Source organism: Euprymna scolopes, chromosome 5 (genome assembly GCF_053919585.1).
Source record: "Euprymna scolopes isolate OS-2025 chromosome 5, ASM5391958v1, whole genome shotgun sequence".
NCBI classification, from domain to species: Eukaryota; Metazoa; Mollusca; class Cephalopoda; order Sepiida; family Sepiolidae; genus Euprymna; species Euprymna scolopes.
In genome coordinates this window covers 74,601,568-74,618,488 of record NC_136486.1, presented here as the reverse complement: position 1 = coordinate 74,618,488, position 16,921 = coordinate 74,601,568, and the positions used below count along the sequence as shown (strand labels likewise).

At 34.2% G+C, this 16,921-nt stretch overlaps 1 protein-coding gene across 21 annotated transcripts in view; it reads right to left on the bottom strand.

Annotated features, from left to right (window-relative positions):
* LOC145276852 (aryl hydrocarbon receptor nuclear translocator homolog) overlaps positions 1-16,921 on the bottom strand; it is a 281,732-nt gene that overhangs the window by 237,975 nt on the left and 26,836 nt on the right. For 7 of the 21 annotated variants that reach the window (XM_080128234.1, XM_080128236.1, XM_080128239.1 and 4 more), the window contains exon 2: positions 11,113-11,198. The exons of the other annotated variants lie outside the window; for them this stretch is intronic. The gene's annotated coding sequence lies outside the window, so the exon portion shown is untranslated. The remainder of the gene's footprint in view (positions 1-11,112; positions 11,199-16,921) is intronic. 21 annotated transcript variants of the gene reach the window in all.

Below are 16,921 nucleotides of genomic sequence, written 5' to 3'. Positions count from 1 at the left end.
AACATCAGTGATGTACAAGTCTGTGGTCTGTGACACATGTCATGAAAGGTACTGAATGATGGACAGACCACAGACTTGTCAGGACCATAATGATATTGCATATATCACCATCTCACAGAGCCTTGCTCAGCATTGCTCAGCATTGCTCAGCATTGCTCAGCTAAAAGAGTTAGATCTCTGATTGTCAAAGAGGTTTTTGTGATATTTGGATGCTGATTTTGTTTAGATTTTTGTAAATAGCATTGTTATTGTTAGTGAGTAGGATTAATTCTCTGTTGTGTGTTTGGTTATTTGGGAAGCTGTCTTGATTCTGGTTACAGTAAATTTTTAGAACTTTTCTATTTGCGATTCGTAAAAAAATATTGAGGATATTGCAAATTTTTAAAGGTGCATTCTATAAAATCAAATTTGAAGATGATTTTTCATCAAAGTATGGCATTGAAAAATGGCACTCATTCAAGATCATTTTTCAGACAAGAGTTCATAAAGACTGGTTCCACCAGAATAATGAACAAATTAAGGAAGCCCTTAAAGCAAAGGCATATAGTGAATGGCAGAACGATCATTCTTCTGTATTGAAGTGCATAGCTTCCAAAACTCTGCAGGCCAAAGTGCAATCCAATCTACATAAAATGCAAGACAACTGGTGGAAGGAAAAAGCATCTGAAGTTCAACTATGTTGACACACATGATACAAAGAAGAATTTTTTTTTTTAACCTATCAACCTCTATGTGTTATTTAAGGTCAGTTATGTTCTTTGTTGAGATTCTTTATTTTTCTGGATTCAGATCTTTTGATATATTTTTTTAGCTTTTTTAAGAATTTAAAGATGTTCTCTATATTAGTATATTCAAATAAATTTTTCATATTATTTTTGAAGAAAGACTTTCTAAGGTTCTTTAGTGTTTCACATTCCATAAGGATGTGTTTGATTGTGACAGGCATTTGGCATGTGCAACATTTTGGTTGTAATTTTTTGTTCAGTATAAAAGAGGTGTGTGAGATTTGTGCCCTATGTGGAACCGGGATAGGATAACTTGTTCTTTCCTGGATTTTGTGAGAACAGAGAGATATTATCTATCTTGGGTCTTATTTGAAATAATTTGTTTTGGGTGGTGTTGTTTTTTGTTTTGTTTTTTTTACATAGACATCACCACTTATCAAGACCAAGAGGCCACTCGAGGATAAGGATTAAAGAGTGTACAGTAGTCAATGGGACACTATAGTAATCGTTAGTAGTGTAAATTTGGTAAATTGGATTACTTAAAGGGAACGGCTCATCAAGAACTTTACATTGGACTTGAAGACAACCATATTGTAATCAGCTGAAAAGCAGGAAAACGGAAAACAATTCCACAGGCATGCAGTTCTAAGAAAGAAGTTGTGTTCATGGAATCTACATTTAGGTTGAAGCACAGATAAAGAGAGGGGGGAATTTCAGCTGAACGAGTGTTTCTTGTTAAAGTTTGGCGAGGGGGGACCATAGACTGAAGCTCAGTCGGACACTTTCCATGAAAATAACGATACAGATGAGATACTGTGAGATAGAGGTTGCAGGGAAGAAAAAAGGATATCCCTTACGAGGCTACGAAATCTATTTTGAACTCTATCAAGGCAGGACAAGTCCTTTCTAGCAGCTCTTGCCCAGATGTGGCAACAGTATTCCATTCTTGGACGTACCTGGTTCTTATATAGATAGAGAATTGCATTAGCAGTGAGATATCTACTGGATCGATAGAAGGATCCCACCAATTTTTCCAGCAGCCTTGGCAACAGATTTGATGTACGAGTTCCATTTAAGATCAGGAGTAAAGGTCAAGCCCAGAAGCTTGTCAAAATTTGAGGCCATTCATTTCAATTGAAGCCAGATGTGGATCAGAACGTTGATGATGTAAAGAGAGAAGCTTGGTTTTAGATGCATTAAAAGTAACCAGCCACTCCTTACCCCATTGTACTACATGCTCAAGATCAGAGGACAGAGAATCGGAGAGAACTTGGTTGTTTACTGTCTTAGATGTGCTACCATAAATGGTAGTGTCATTAGCATAGATGTCTACAAATGATGTAAGGATGTGATTTGGAAGATCATTAATGTAGATCAGGAAAAGAGGGACTCCAGCATTAATACTGTGAGCATCTGATTTTTGCCCATCAACTATTACTCTATAACTCTTATGAACCTATCAGAAAGAAATGATTTAATAATTGAGAAGACATTTCCAGCTAGAGATTTTGTGAAGTAAACCTTTATGCCATACCCTATTAAAGGCCTTAGATATGTTGTTATTCCATTTTTGTTGCCATTTATTTTGGAGAAATTTATTTTTGTTTTCAGATCTGTATATGGAATTTTTAGATTTTTGGGATTAATTTGAGAGCATATTTGGCTGCTTTGTCAGCTCTTTCATTGCCTTTTTCTCCTATGTGGCTAGGAGTCCAGCATAAAAGAATTTCTTTATTGTTGAACATATTGTTGAGTTTGCATAGAAGTTTTATGATGAGGAGATTTTCAAAATTTTTATTTTGCAGTAATGTCAATACCGATAGTGAATCTGAGAGTTTGATGAATTTTTGGTAATTGCTGTTTGAGATAATGTCAAGTGCCAGTGCATATGCTTTTGCTGTAAAGATTGAGCTTTCTGTTTGTAAATGTTTTTTTTAAGCTTTTTATGTTAGATATTGCTGTGCATGCTATCTTTTCAATGTCCTTGGATCCATCTCATCTGCCTGTTTAAATGTATGTATGTATGCCTAAAACTTTCGGGAGTATTGGTATTGTTTTGAAGCTTGACCCTTCGGACGACAAATATCGAGAAATTGGCCAGAAACATTAATTCCTTCACCCTCAACTGCACACTTTTCTATAAGGAGGGGTCACTTTTTTCACCGATATTTTCGAAAGTCATCCCCTTCTTTTCGATCGACTAGCCTTAATTTAAACCTTTGCCACTTCCGGTTTAATGATGGATGCAATGGCAAAGGCATCATGCTTTGTTTTTCACATTCTTTTCCTCCTTTGCGATATGGGTTCGAGCCTGCCTACTACCACTTTTTTTGCTCAACACACACCACCAAATACCCAGGCAATACCGGGCACACAGGCTAGTCTGTATATATGAAGTGATATTTTGGATATTGTAAGAAGATATTGTGAATTTCATCTTGATAAGTGCTTGGGTGGGTTTCTGCTTTGATAAATTCTTTTAAACTAAGATTTACATTTGGTTTTTTAATTATCCATGATGGGATATTTGGGATTATATGGTTGTGTATGTTTGAAATGAAGATTTCAATTAAGTGTCGATTTCATTCTTAGTTCAAATGGTTTTATTGTCTTTTCTTTACTTTCAAATAGCTCTTTATACTTTGGGTTAGATGGGGTGGATTTGATTTTTATATAATATTGCAGTGCTAGTTTTTTTGTTCGTAATTGTGGTGAAATTTCATTTGCTTTTATGAATAGGTTATCAATTGGAGATGTTCTGAAAGCTCCTAAAATTTGTCTTAAGCTTTCATGGTGAATCGGGTCTAACTTTTTTAGATATGATTTTCTGGTTGATCTATAGATAAAGCTGGCATAGTCTAATTGGGATCTGATAAGATATTTATATATTTTATAAAACGTTTGTTGATCAACTCTCCACTTTGTGTGAGCGACTACTCAAAGGAGTTGGAGGGTTTTGTTGCTTTTACTTTTTAGATAATTTATGTAGGATATGAAATTCAATTTCTTATCGAATATGATTCGGAGAAATCTGTATTGGTTAACCACTGATATTATGTTTCCTTCTAGTTTGAGGGCTGGATTATTATGCATTTTTCTTAAAGAACAGAAATGAACACACTGAATTTTGGTTTTTGAGAGACTGAAGCCATTGTTTATAACCCAGTTATTCATTCTATTTAGATTTAATTGTAAGGTTCTTTCTATTGTTTGGATATGGGAGGATCTGTAGCTGATGACAAAGACATCGACGTAGAGAGCACTGTCAATTGTAGGCGTTAAGTTTTTTTATTATATTATTTATTTTTATTGAAAATAGTGTTGTGAACAGGATACTTCCTTATGGAATATCTTCTGTTAGATTTTGTGTATCTAATAGAGTTGTTCCCATTCGAACTTTGAAGTTTCTAGCACAGGAAGTTTTTGATAAATAACACAAGTCTCTCACGTATGCCTAAGTCTTGGAGATCTCTTATGATTCCATAAGCTTTTTCCAAGTTGAAAAATATTGCTGTCATATATTGTTTTTTGATGGAAGCTTCTCTTATGAGAATCAAGCTATTTGGTCTGTTTCTCTTTTTTTATGAAATCCTTTTTGAATATTAGTGATTTGATTGTTAGTTTCAAGTAGTTATATAAATCTGTTGTTGACTATATGCTTCGTTGTTTTACACAGGCAACTTGTTAAAGCAATGAGTCTAGTTTTGCCTCTTTACTTGTTTTAGGTATTGGGATAATTGTCACTTTTCATGTTTCTGGGAATATTCTTATTTGTCCATAAACTTTTTAGGAGACACTCAAATTGATTCTTCTGAAATTCTCTTTGAAATTTTGGATCGATTTGATTTGAGTTCTCAGCAAATTGTTTTGCTAGTGTGTCTGTTATGTTTGTTTTTTTTTTTTTTTTCTGTTATTAATGTATCATTTACTAATAGATGTTTTATGGAATTTGTTTCTTTTTTTTTCAGACATGCTTCTTTGCATGTTCCATACTGATTTCTCATATGAGAAGTTTAATTCGCTGACATAATTTTCCCAATAGTTTCTTTTGGCTTCATCACTAGTTTTTCAAGCTAGCACTTTATGATACTTTAAGTTGATTAGGTTTTGTTTTGTGGGTTCTGTTTGGAATTTTCTTAATGAGTTATGTTGTTGCTTAATGGCCTTTTGACATTCTTTGCTGACCCATGGTTTGTTTCTTTTGTATGGAGTAGCTTTAAAAGGGATACATTTTTTTGTTATTGTAATTAGTTTATTAGAGAAATCTTCAGCTGTTTGAATATTTTCATTTAGGGTGAGGTGTTTAGAGTGTAAATTTTTTAATTCTTCCCAATTTGCTTTTTTTAATTTCCATCTTTTAATCTTTTCTTCCAGAGATTGGGTAATCTCAATTACAATCAGGAAATGATCAATTCCATTTGTATCTTCATAAACTCTCCGAGTGAAGTCAAGGAGAGTAGAGGTGTCACATAATATCAGATCAATAGCTGAGTATGATCCAGAGGTTGGGTCCAAGAATATTTGGGATTTTGAGTTGAGGAAGCATATATTGTTGTTGTTTATGATTTTTTCCATAATTTCTCCTTTTTTGTTTGCTTTTTCTCTCATATTATGTTGTAGCTATTGAAGTCTCCTGTTAGAATAAGTGGTTTAGGAAGTTGTTCAATTAGTTTATTTATTCTTTTATCCTGGGATGGGATATAAAATGAGCTAAAGGTCATGATTTTATGAAGTGTTACTGATATTGCTACTGCTTGTAGGTTTGTATTAATGCTGATTTTTATTTGGGGGATGGTTTTTTGTTTTGTTTTTTTTGTTTTTTTAAACTAATATAGACGTTCAACCTGAAGCTTTTTGTCCAGATTCATGTACAAAATGATAACATTCACAGTTTTTCATATTGATTTTTCCTTTTTTTTTCTTGAATGTTTCTTGGAGACATTTATAGATGGGTTTAGTTCACCTATTAGTAATTGTACCTATTTACTATGCCTCCCCACAGGACAGAGTTAGACACCAGGGTCGTTTTTTAACGTGGAGAAAAGGTACAAAAATAAAAATTGTCTCAGTCGTGAAGGATTTCTCCTCCACCGAAAGAGAACAAGAAATAGAAGTGCAGCATCTGAAGAACAGATACTACACTTTAATCTTGTCCTGAAGGCCAATTCTGTTTCCTATTAGTAATTGTAATTCGTCATTGTAGTTGCCTTGGTAATTTCATGGTTTGCTATAAGGATTTTTATTTTAGTTTGCTATTCCCCCCTCCCCACCCAAATGTTAGTGCTTTCTTTGAATTTACTGTTTTTGTTCTTATTCTTGTTTATCTGGAGAGGCTAGTGTTTATTTTTACACTCCTCTTTTTTATGTAATATCTTTAGTTTGTTTTAATGAAGTTTGATGACTTTGAATAGGTGTATCTCCTTTGCTTTTTAAATTATATTCTGTTGATGCATTTCTGTTTGTTTCTACAATCTCCATTTTTTTCAGATTTGTTATTTGTATTCCTAGTTTTTGAGTTTGAGTTCTGTATTTTTTATTTACTTTGAAAAGTTGCAAACAGTAAAAAACAAAAAATTAGGCACAAGGCCATTTAAAAATTGGGGAAGGAGTGTCTATTGTTATCCTCATCACTGTACCTTTGCTTGTCTATACTGATCTTCGCTAAAGTTCTCATTCACCACAATACCTCAAACACACTGGGAGGAGGGGGGGGTCGTCCTACTTAAGATTCCCAAATCATCTTGTGTGTGTGTTTGATCTGTCTCTTCTTTCTTTTTTATTTCTATGTTGTTGTTTTTTCTTGGTTTGCCAAGGGCTGGTGGTATTTTTCAGTTTTAGATGTTTCTGCTATTTGTTTGATTGGTTTATCTACTTTAGAGGTGTTTAATTTGTTTATTTTTGGGAATTCTCTTTTTTTATTGGGTGTTTCAGTATTCTTTGGTGATGTTTTGAGTTCATGATTTGTAGATTTCATTCATTGGAATTTAGGTTTTTGGTAGTTTTGTTTTTCCATGGATTTGTTTTTTTGAGGAGAGTTTGAGATGAAGTTAAAGTTTTTTTGATTTCATTTTTTCCCTTTAGTTTAGTCTTTTTAGTTTTCCGAAGGTATGTTGTTTTCAGCTTTTGGGGGGGGGGGGGTCATCCATTCATTTTGGTCTAAGTGTATTAACTTTTCTATTAATTCACTGTATTTGTCTGTTTGGTGTGGACTATTTAGGTTTGCTTTCTCTGACACTTTTATAAAGGATTGATTCTTCATATATCCTTCAACTATCTTTTTTGTAGTAGTACCACACCATTTTTTTTTCTTTAGATCAAATAAACTCAAAGCAAGTATTATTGAAGAGAGCATAAAAAACAAAGAAATATTATCTTTATTTTTTCAAATCAGTCCATTAAAACTAGAGATGACCATTCAGAGGATCAAAAAATGTGTGGTTCACTGGATACTTTTTCTTTAGTCGGTTTCCTATTCAAATGCATATAAGCTTGTGACTGAAAATGGTAGGAAATTTGCACAATTTACAGACTAACTCTAGACTTTAAAAAGTTGTGTCTTCAGATCTTTTTAAGATATTATGATAAAATTTTGAACATGTTATCATAACACCATCAAGGTTCAGATGGCATCTCACTTGGGAACTTACAGACTAATTAGCATATCTAAGTTTCATTTTCACGGCTTTAAGTAAAAACATCATAAAACCAGCTAAGAAAAATGGTAGGTAAAGCTTTATCATCATATGAAGAACTATTCTGATGGACATTATCATTTGTCATTATCATATCATGAAAAATCCAAGATGGCGACCAGGAAATCGAAGATGGTGACCACGACATGATTCAAAGAAATTATTAACAAAACATACCTTTATAGCATATCAAATTAAAAGAAATTTTGTACAGATTAGAATTACGTTTTCAAATACATTAAAATAATTAGCATACTAATTAATTAGCATAATTAAATTTCATCTTAAAGCGTTTAAATTATGATGTTTGATTAAACTAATTAACATAATTATGTTTCATTTTAACAGCTTTAAGTTGCAGTGACAATTATTGGGTGGGTTTCTACCACTATTTTGTATAATTTTTTATTGTCGTGACTTCAAAGATTTTATGAGACATCTCAGACATTTTTTCTTGTTCTCATGTAACCCTTGACACTTGTTTCTCAAATAGAATAAACATTTACAATACCAAAAATTTATCGAAGTAGGTAGAAGAGTAAATTATCTTGCCTTTGGTAACATTTAGGAAAGTCTGTGTCTGTTTCTATTTCATTTTCTGAATTAGATAGAGATCCTTTGGGTTTTTTGTTTGTGTTTATAGATATTAGTTTTTATTTTTAATTTTCATTGCCTGTACTCTCCACCCACCACAGAGCCGGTATTGGGATCTGTCAAGGGGGGAAACCCAATCGCCTTGACAGGTCAGAGTTACACAAAGCAGTATATTTAACTTTGTGAGTATCTCAAAGCATCTATAACAAATATTTGATGCACACCCCAAAATCTATACGGATAAATTAATTTTGTTTTCAGCCATGTTTGAGTTAATGATCTTCACATGTTGATTGTTTTGTTAGGATCCTAAGAGGGAGATAAGTTTTACTTACGTTCTTTTAACCACATTTGTATGTTGATCCTTGTACTCAGGGTATATTTGTTTAGTAGTAGACGATAGGGCTTGACCTGACCAGACGATTGATTGGATTGGGCCTCTCCGACCGTCCATCTAGCCTAGGTAAGGGCCGAAGTGGAGTGTTGGGAGGTGGAGGTACTTAACCCTGACCTCCAATACCCTCAACTACCAGGATCCCCTCCCAATGCATCTCAGGTTGCCACCCATGGCTAACAACAGGGGGTGCAGTCAATGTATTCTGACGCCCCACTAATAGGGCGGAGAAATTTTTGATTCACTAAAGAGTCTATGGACAATCATGGTATGCTCTTTCTTACTATCTTCTGATGACTCAATTCTTATCAAAGACCAAGAAGGATTGAGTAAACACTGGCAAGAACACCTTAACACTTTGCTCCACCGGCCATCTTCAGTCAATACTGAAGCACTCAATCAGATTCCTCAGCAACCAATTCAGGATATCCTTGCTGAACATTGGCTGAAATCAATATAGCAATCAGTCAAACAAACTGAGGCAAAGCAGCTGGAAAGGAAGAAATACCTGCTGAAGTATACAAGGTGGCAGGCTCAAATGCATTTAAAGTCTTTCATGATTTACTTGCAAAGCATCTGGGAGCAGGAGAAAATGCCAAATGACTTTCAAGATGCTTTGATCATTTTCCTATATAAGAACAAGGGTAGCAAAACTTGCGGAAATTACAGAAGTATGTATTTTGCCGGGAAAATATTCATCAGAGTCATTCTCAATCAACTCATTACTGTCCCTGTCTAGAGGCACAGTATGGTTTTAGACCTGGGAGAAGCACTATCGATATGATTTTAAGAGAAGTATATAGAACAAAACATGTCCTGAAATGCTAGAATGGTCTCAAAATGGTGAATTATTTTACATTAAATTTATGTGAAACCAATCCCCACTCTAAATTCTAAACCTGAAAATGTACAATGCAGTGGTCCTCCCCTTCCCTCTTCTTTAGATGTGAAACTTTGACGCTATACTGAAAACGCATAAAAAAATTGAAGAAATCTCACTTCACATTTCAATTTTTGCTCTACGTTCAGTTTTCGAAATCTGCTGGCAAAACCACATTACCAATTTTGAGGTCCTAGACCAAGTCAAATTATCAGAGTGTATGCTCATTGGGACTCCACAGTGGTGAGCAGGTCATGTCATCATATCGAAGAATACTGCATGCCAAGGCGCTTGTTGTACGGAGAATTTCGGAAAAGAAAGAGAAACCATTATCAACCAAAAAAAAAAAGAAAAAAAAAGACCAACCTACAGTGGTGTGAATTTGGACCAAAGGTTGGTTGATTGGTAGTTTTGTTTTGGGTCATTAAATGCCAACTCGAATTTTATAAACAAAAGTAAAAAACAGTTTCAACAAGTTAATACATTTAACAGACTTACATATTTAAAAAATTATAAATTTTCAATAGAGACACATTTTATACGCAATTTTCATCCAAGTTACTTCTAAGCCCACAGACATTTGTGAATGCCAGCCTCGAAGTGAATTGGTTTTATTTGGGTGGTTGTCTGGTTTAGTCATATTTGTTTGGGTTGTCATGTCATTACATTTTTATTTAATTTGAGGTTGGGGCAATTATTATTCTTATTATTACTATTATATTCATTGTTGATATTTTTACATTGGTTGTTATTATTATTGTGATCATTTTCATTTTTATCATTTTGGGTTTATTATTATTTTTTATTATATTTTTTATTACTAGTATTATTAATTATTATTACTTATTATTAGTAGTAGTTTATTACAACCATAGTAAGGTTCATTAATATATTTTTTTATTCGTTTTTATCACAAGTAAATAAAAATGAAATTTCAATCTTCAACGAAAATATTTTATGGGGCCAATCTAAATCTGCACAAGGGTTGTTTTTATTGTTGACTTGTATTTTTTTTACCCCTTGTATCTACAGCTTGTATGTAAAGTTTTCTCTTATACTTCCTGTCTGTCTAGATGTCAACCTTTGTCGTTTACACCCACATATATTTTAAAATATGCTTGTGTTTTTCTTTTGTCTTTTATTGATATACAAAAATAAAGGTTTTTATGAGGGTAATTTTAAATCTGATAGTTTGGTGATTTTAATATTTTTCTATTAATACCAGTATTATTTTTATTTTATTTTTATTATCAATTATTTTCTTATTTTATTTTATATATAGTATGTACATTTTTATTAATGATATTATTATTATTTGTACTTTTTTCTTTTTCTTTACTCCTTTCTTCTTTCCTCTCTCTATTTTGACATACATTTTTATTCTCCCTCCTTTTTCTTCCTCTTTTTTTCTCACATATATTAAATGTCATTATCATTTTATTTTGGATACCAGAACTCAACATATACTTTCTGTATAGAGGGGAGGATGAAGATTGTAGAAAAAAAAAAAAAAAAAAAAAAAAAAAAAAAAAAAAAAAAACAGCTGCTTTTCAAATTCTAGGATTGAGAATCTGAATTTTGAATGTGTTTAACTTTTCATCTTTTGTGTTTTGAAGTTTAAAATTCATCGAATATGTCATTAAAAACTATTTTTTCAGATTAGCATGAAACATTTTTTTCATTATTTTTATGAAAAACACTACTTTTAAATCTTTAAAAATGAATAAAAAAATTTGTAATGGTATATTGGCAGAATTTTGCCAATATACTATTACATAGAGAATGCTTTGAAGAATAGATACCAAAAAAGAAAAAATATATATATACCACTGTGGAAGTTTAAAAATTACAATAATTGTTTCTGCAATTTGTCGTTTACGCGAGTTGCTGTAATGTAAGGTGGCCGACAGGGACTACAAGCAAAAAAATATAAAATTAAAAATAACATAATATGGAATGTATTTTACCATAAATGGCATTTAGAATTATAATTCAATTATCAAAAAAAAAAAAAAAAGATGGTATTTGTCTGTTTGGTTACATTTAAAATTTAAAAATTTCATGGAAATGATTAAATATTTAGACACATCAACACTTATACTTTGAAATAGTTTACAATCCACCATGGCGCTGTTCTCCATATGTTTACAACATTTTATACTAGTAATAAAAAATAGGATTATTTGAAATTTATGTACTTATATTCTAATATTTTTGTATATAAATAGCAAATCATCCTATATCTAATTTAGACATTAAAAAAAAAAGTTTGATTTAAAAGCCCTTTAAAAAAATATCTAAATTTTATTTTCATCTTTAGTAAAAATTACAAAAATTGGGTCAAGTAGATTTTTGGGGAAAATTTTTTTAATTCTATTAAAAATGATAGAAAAAGTATTATACAGGGTGAAACGATACAATTTTTGCCCTAGAAAAGACGACATGATTCCATTTTTGTTTGATGAAAACCGGTTTTCTTTTTTTGTTGCAGACCATCTACTAGTTGGCCAGTTGTGTACAAATCCCAAAAGTAATAGGAGTCTTCTATCATGTCTGAAAGTGACACAATGTTCAACGAGCAAGATCGGAGATATGTCACTGTACAACTCATGTTCTTTAATGATCCAAGTTATGACAAGATGACCATTGCCAACACCCTTAAAATGCATTGCTGGATTTCCATGAATAAGAGGGATGTCCCCAAGGTGACAAAAACAAAGTTTCCAGCCACAGTTATGGTCTTTGGTGTGGTTTCAAGTGAGGGGCTACATCATGCCACCTCAAATCTTCGAAGTCTGCTTGATTGACAGTCAACACTAAAGTGTACCTGGAAGACTGTGGTGATCCCTTGGTGCAATCAGGTTGCTGCTGGCAGACCCTGGGTGTGAGAGCAAGACTTGTCCAAAGAGACCCAGTATTGGCTTCAAAAGGAATGCTATGACTTTGTACCATTCTCTCACTGGCCCTGCTCCTCCCCCGACCTGAACCCACTGGACTACTTCGTTTAGTCATATGTCGAGAACATCACCAACATCATGACCTCTCACAACACCAAAACCAGCCTGACTGCCGACATCCGCTGAGTATCAATCTGGTGCTTGTGGAAAAGACATACTCCAAGTTCCGGACCCGTATTGAGGTGGTGATTGAGGTTGAAGGCGCCTATATGGAATAGATATCAGCTCTACATAATTAAGTTACCTGAATTGATTTTTTTCAATAAAAGTTTTAAAATAAAGCTGTGGTGTTATTTTCTTGAGAGCAACACTTTTATCGTTCCACCCCATATTATTCTGCTTTTAATATGATAAAATTCAGGGTTTTATCTTTCTGGTAAAAACAAAAGTTGTTCAAAAAAAATAGATTTGAATAAATTTTATTTAGTTAAAAAGAAAACATGAAACAGTAACTGGGCTTTTCTTTGTCTATTGGTGTCCCTAATACACATACACATATATGTACATGCATACATTATATATATGCACATATATATGTGTGTGCAACAAATATTGAGATCGCTGTCAGAAACTGTTTCTTTGAAAATGCAAATACAGGCACCAATTTTTTTCTTATATGAACGTTTTGGAGTTAAAATCTATTTAATAAATCCATAGTAATAAGAGGGAAAATATTTTAACTTTTTTTGTAATAAATAAAACAGTCATGGCTTGACAAAAAAAAGTTGAGCATAAACAATGTGTAATGAAATGAAGTCTTTAAAAAAATGTTTTACATTTTTTTAGATCATAGATAATGGGTTTGTTTTACAATGCACATTGGTATGAAAAAATAATCAAAAAACAAATATACAACAAATAAATGTTATCAAAACAAGTCACTCTTCTACCTAGCTGAATAAGTTTTTAGTGCTTTTACTTACATTAAGATGTTTATTTTGTCTGAAAAACAAATAGGTGAGAACAATAAAAATGGCCATGAATTGACACCTAAATATTTGAAGTGTTGATAATGACTTAAAAAAAAAATACTGTTAGAAATCCACCTTATAAATGTCATGGTTACATTTACTGGATAAGTTTCTAACAATATACTGTTTTATTTTTATTTTGAAGTCATTATCTAAACTTCAAATATTTAGGTGTCAATTTGCGGCCATTTTTCTTGTTCTCATGTGACATTAGACATTATTTGTTTTTCAACCCGAATAAACGTGAGTAAAACCACTAAAAACGTTTTCAGTACATATAAAAGAGTAATATATCTTGCTTTTGATAACATTTATTTGTTATATATTTGTTTTTTGATCACTTTTTGTACCAATGTGTATTGTAAAACAAACCCTAGATAGTTTTAGTTTAATATCATAATTTATTTAAAAATATATATTCAAATACTTATTTTAAAAGTGTTTTTCTTTAGATTTAACTTGAAATAATTTGTCATGCCATAATCTTAAACAACATTACGGTTATCGAGATCAGCTCTTTCATATCTTTTGTGTAAAATGACTGATTTCCAACCAGCAGTTTGTAAGAAGATAACTTTTTAAGAAATAGTGGTACTTGTGTAGAATAGAGACTGCGTTATTGCCAGTATATTCCAAGTAGGTTATATAAACTATCGAAAGGTGCCAAACAAAATTTTTTTTTTTTACAGAAAACAATAGTCAATAATTATAATGCGAGCAAGTAGGTAAGGATTAAGAAAAAAAAATCATAATTATATTAGAAAAGTTATCGCATGATAATTTCAATGAAAAAGAAAAAAAAAAGATACTTGTGCAGTTTACGAACCATGCTGAAATAATTATGTTATTTAAATAGTTATTTTGACGGGGGGGGGGTCTTTCTAACTATTCTGTAATTTCATTTAACAATGTAATAACAAAAGATACTGTTTGCCAATTGTTGGCTGCTCCCATTTCATTTGCAGAAATTATTTTCATTATGTCTGACGAAGGGCATTTTTGTGTAACATGATAACATGTAACTTGACAAAAATAAAGAAATACACAAGAAAAAAAGAAATAAAGAGATCAACTTGAGAAAGATAATTTTTTATTCAGGCAATGGACCTATAGACCATGAAAAGGAGATCATAAAAAAATTTAGTAACTCGCAGCTTTCAAAGATATGGCTTAAAAGGAATTAGTCTTATAGAGTAACAGTTTTCAAAAGGATAGAAAGAGAGAGAGAATGCATTCACTTACTAGATGGCAAAATATTTAGAGTTCCAATTAAATCTTTTTTTAAATGTTCTTTGTGTTCATAACAGTATACTCTCTTTGAATGGCATTTTTATCCGCTTTTCTTTTTTAAACATGTTTTGGCACCATGTGATCAGTTTTAACTTATTTGCATAAATTCTCTTGTGCTTGAAAATAGTACATTCACCAAAGTGAGCAATTCCTTTTTCCTCTACTAGAGAACTGAATTAACCAGACATTCCTTGTACTTATAGTGTGAACAATTCTTTACATATTTTCAATAGTCTGCACGTCACTCCGACAAGTAATGTCGGATGAGACCTCTGGAATGTCACCACCTCTCCTCCAGCAGAGTCCCTCCTTGCTACAGTTCACACACAGGCCAAGCACTTTTGCCCCATCTTGCAAATGCTCCGGTTCCTTGCATGTTAATCTGAAGTTCTCAAAGTGCTCTTTGACTGACTGGGCTGACATGAGACTCATTTACAAAGATATCATCGATCTATAACAATGTTGCCTGATCGCATGCATCGCCATCATAATGCCTGGTGCCGCGTTGAGACCGAACACCAGCCTGGTCAGACAATAGTGGATTCCCTTAGTTTCTACAGCCTGAAATGGCCACAGTGTATTTTCAATGTGTATCTGCAGGTAGGCCTTGCGCAGGTCCAAAATTGTCATGTCCGACTCCTGCTACGGCCACTCCCTTAATTTGCTGTGTATGGGTCGACATGTTCGTTAAGCTTACGGTAGCCCATGACGGGTCGGACCTTCTGTTTGCTCTCTTGTAAGACGGCTATCAGATAAATCACCCCTCATGGAAGCCCAAGCTTATCTTCCAGGTATGGAAGCAGCTAGCCATTGTTGATAAACATCTGCAGTTCTTCTTCATACAGCCCCTGAGCCATGTTGGAGGGAGGTACTCTGACAGTCGGTTCTGCAAGGATATCAGTGGCTGATCGCATGACCACTTCCAAGACCATCCATGCATTGGTATTCCCTGTCGTACTCCGCATGAAAGTCAGGCTCGTTGAAGGTAATCGCATTTCAAACACGTTTCTCATGTTGGGAGAACTCTATCTTGCCAGTTCCGTCCACAGTGATTCCACCCAGCTGTGTAATTAAGTCCATCCCCCAGAAGTAGGTTGTATCCGAGCAACTTCCTGTCCACCACCAGGGCTCGCACAGCTGCTGCAGGCACATCGCCAATGCCTGCACGGATGATGCCAGTGAGTCTCCGCCTGCGCTTAGCACTGGAATTCTCTCCTTGTACCAAGTGTCACAACATGCCTTGCGCACGAGGGTCTGCGTGCATCCAGTGGCTACAAGCATGAAGCACTCACGCCCATTAACGCACACGCTCACTGAGGATAGCACCTTGTTCAGTGACGATTTAGGGGAGAAGACTGGTGCTGTAGCTTCCTCCTCTTGCCCGTTTCCTGGACAGGTGTGGGCCAGGTGTCCCCGGTTTTTACAGTTGTAGCAATGAGACCTGTTTAGCCTCCAAGTCAGTAAATGTGATGAGAGACAATCATGGGGCAAATGGTTGAGCCCTCCACACTTGTGGTAAGTTGTAACTGTGCCTAGGTCCTGCAAGCCACCCTGTGATGGCTGCACGACTGCCACATGGTGTACAGTGCCTGGCTCTTATTTAGTATCGCCTGCACCAATACCTTTGAGATGTCCATCTCGTCTACCTGGAACAAGGCTTGGAGCAGATTTCCCATGCTATCGGGCAATCTTGCAACAAACGCTCACTAGGCCTTCGTCCAAGATTTCTTCGAACAGGACTGCGAGCTTCTTTAGTTCTGCCAGATAAACATCAACGGTCTCCCCAGGATTCAACTTGCATGCCATGAACTCCTTCCATGCAGCAACCAGATCTAGTGCAAATGCTGTGTAGAAGCTGTTTTTGATACATGCAAAGTCCGCCTTCTTTTCGTCAGTTAGCTGCTGGTATATAGTGTATGAACCCCAGTGAGGCGCATTGGGACCATACATTCCAGACACTTCACACAGCTGAGCTGGCATATCAATTCTGCTTTTTCCACTAATCCCTGCACTGACTGCTCAGCGCTGCTGCCACCGAACAGGGGAATTAACTTAGGGTTAAATCCTGCTAACATGCCGAAATAGCTTGTTGTAAGGGGTGTATCTTAAGTGATATGTTTCTTTCTCTCTCTTCCGCACGTCTCAACATGTTTCAAAATGTCTGCTGCAAAGCAATGCACCACTACAATGCAAAACAATGTGTTCAAAAACAAAAAAAATCCTCCCAAACTCCTTCAAGTGACCTGCTTTATGGAGCCCGGCACACCTCATTTGCATGCATGTAGTGTGACTTTGTGAGATTGTCCGAGACTGTGTGGTAAAACCTCACGGACGCCATCTTGGACTTCATTTCATCCCAATCTGTAGGAAAGACAAACATGAGGGTGTGTGAAAAGTAGGCCGTTCTTATTTTTCCCA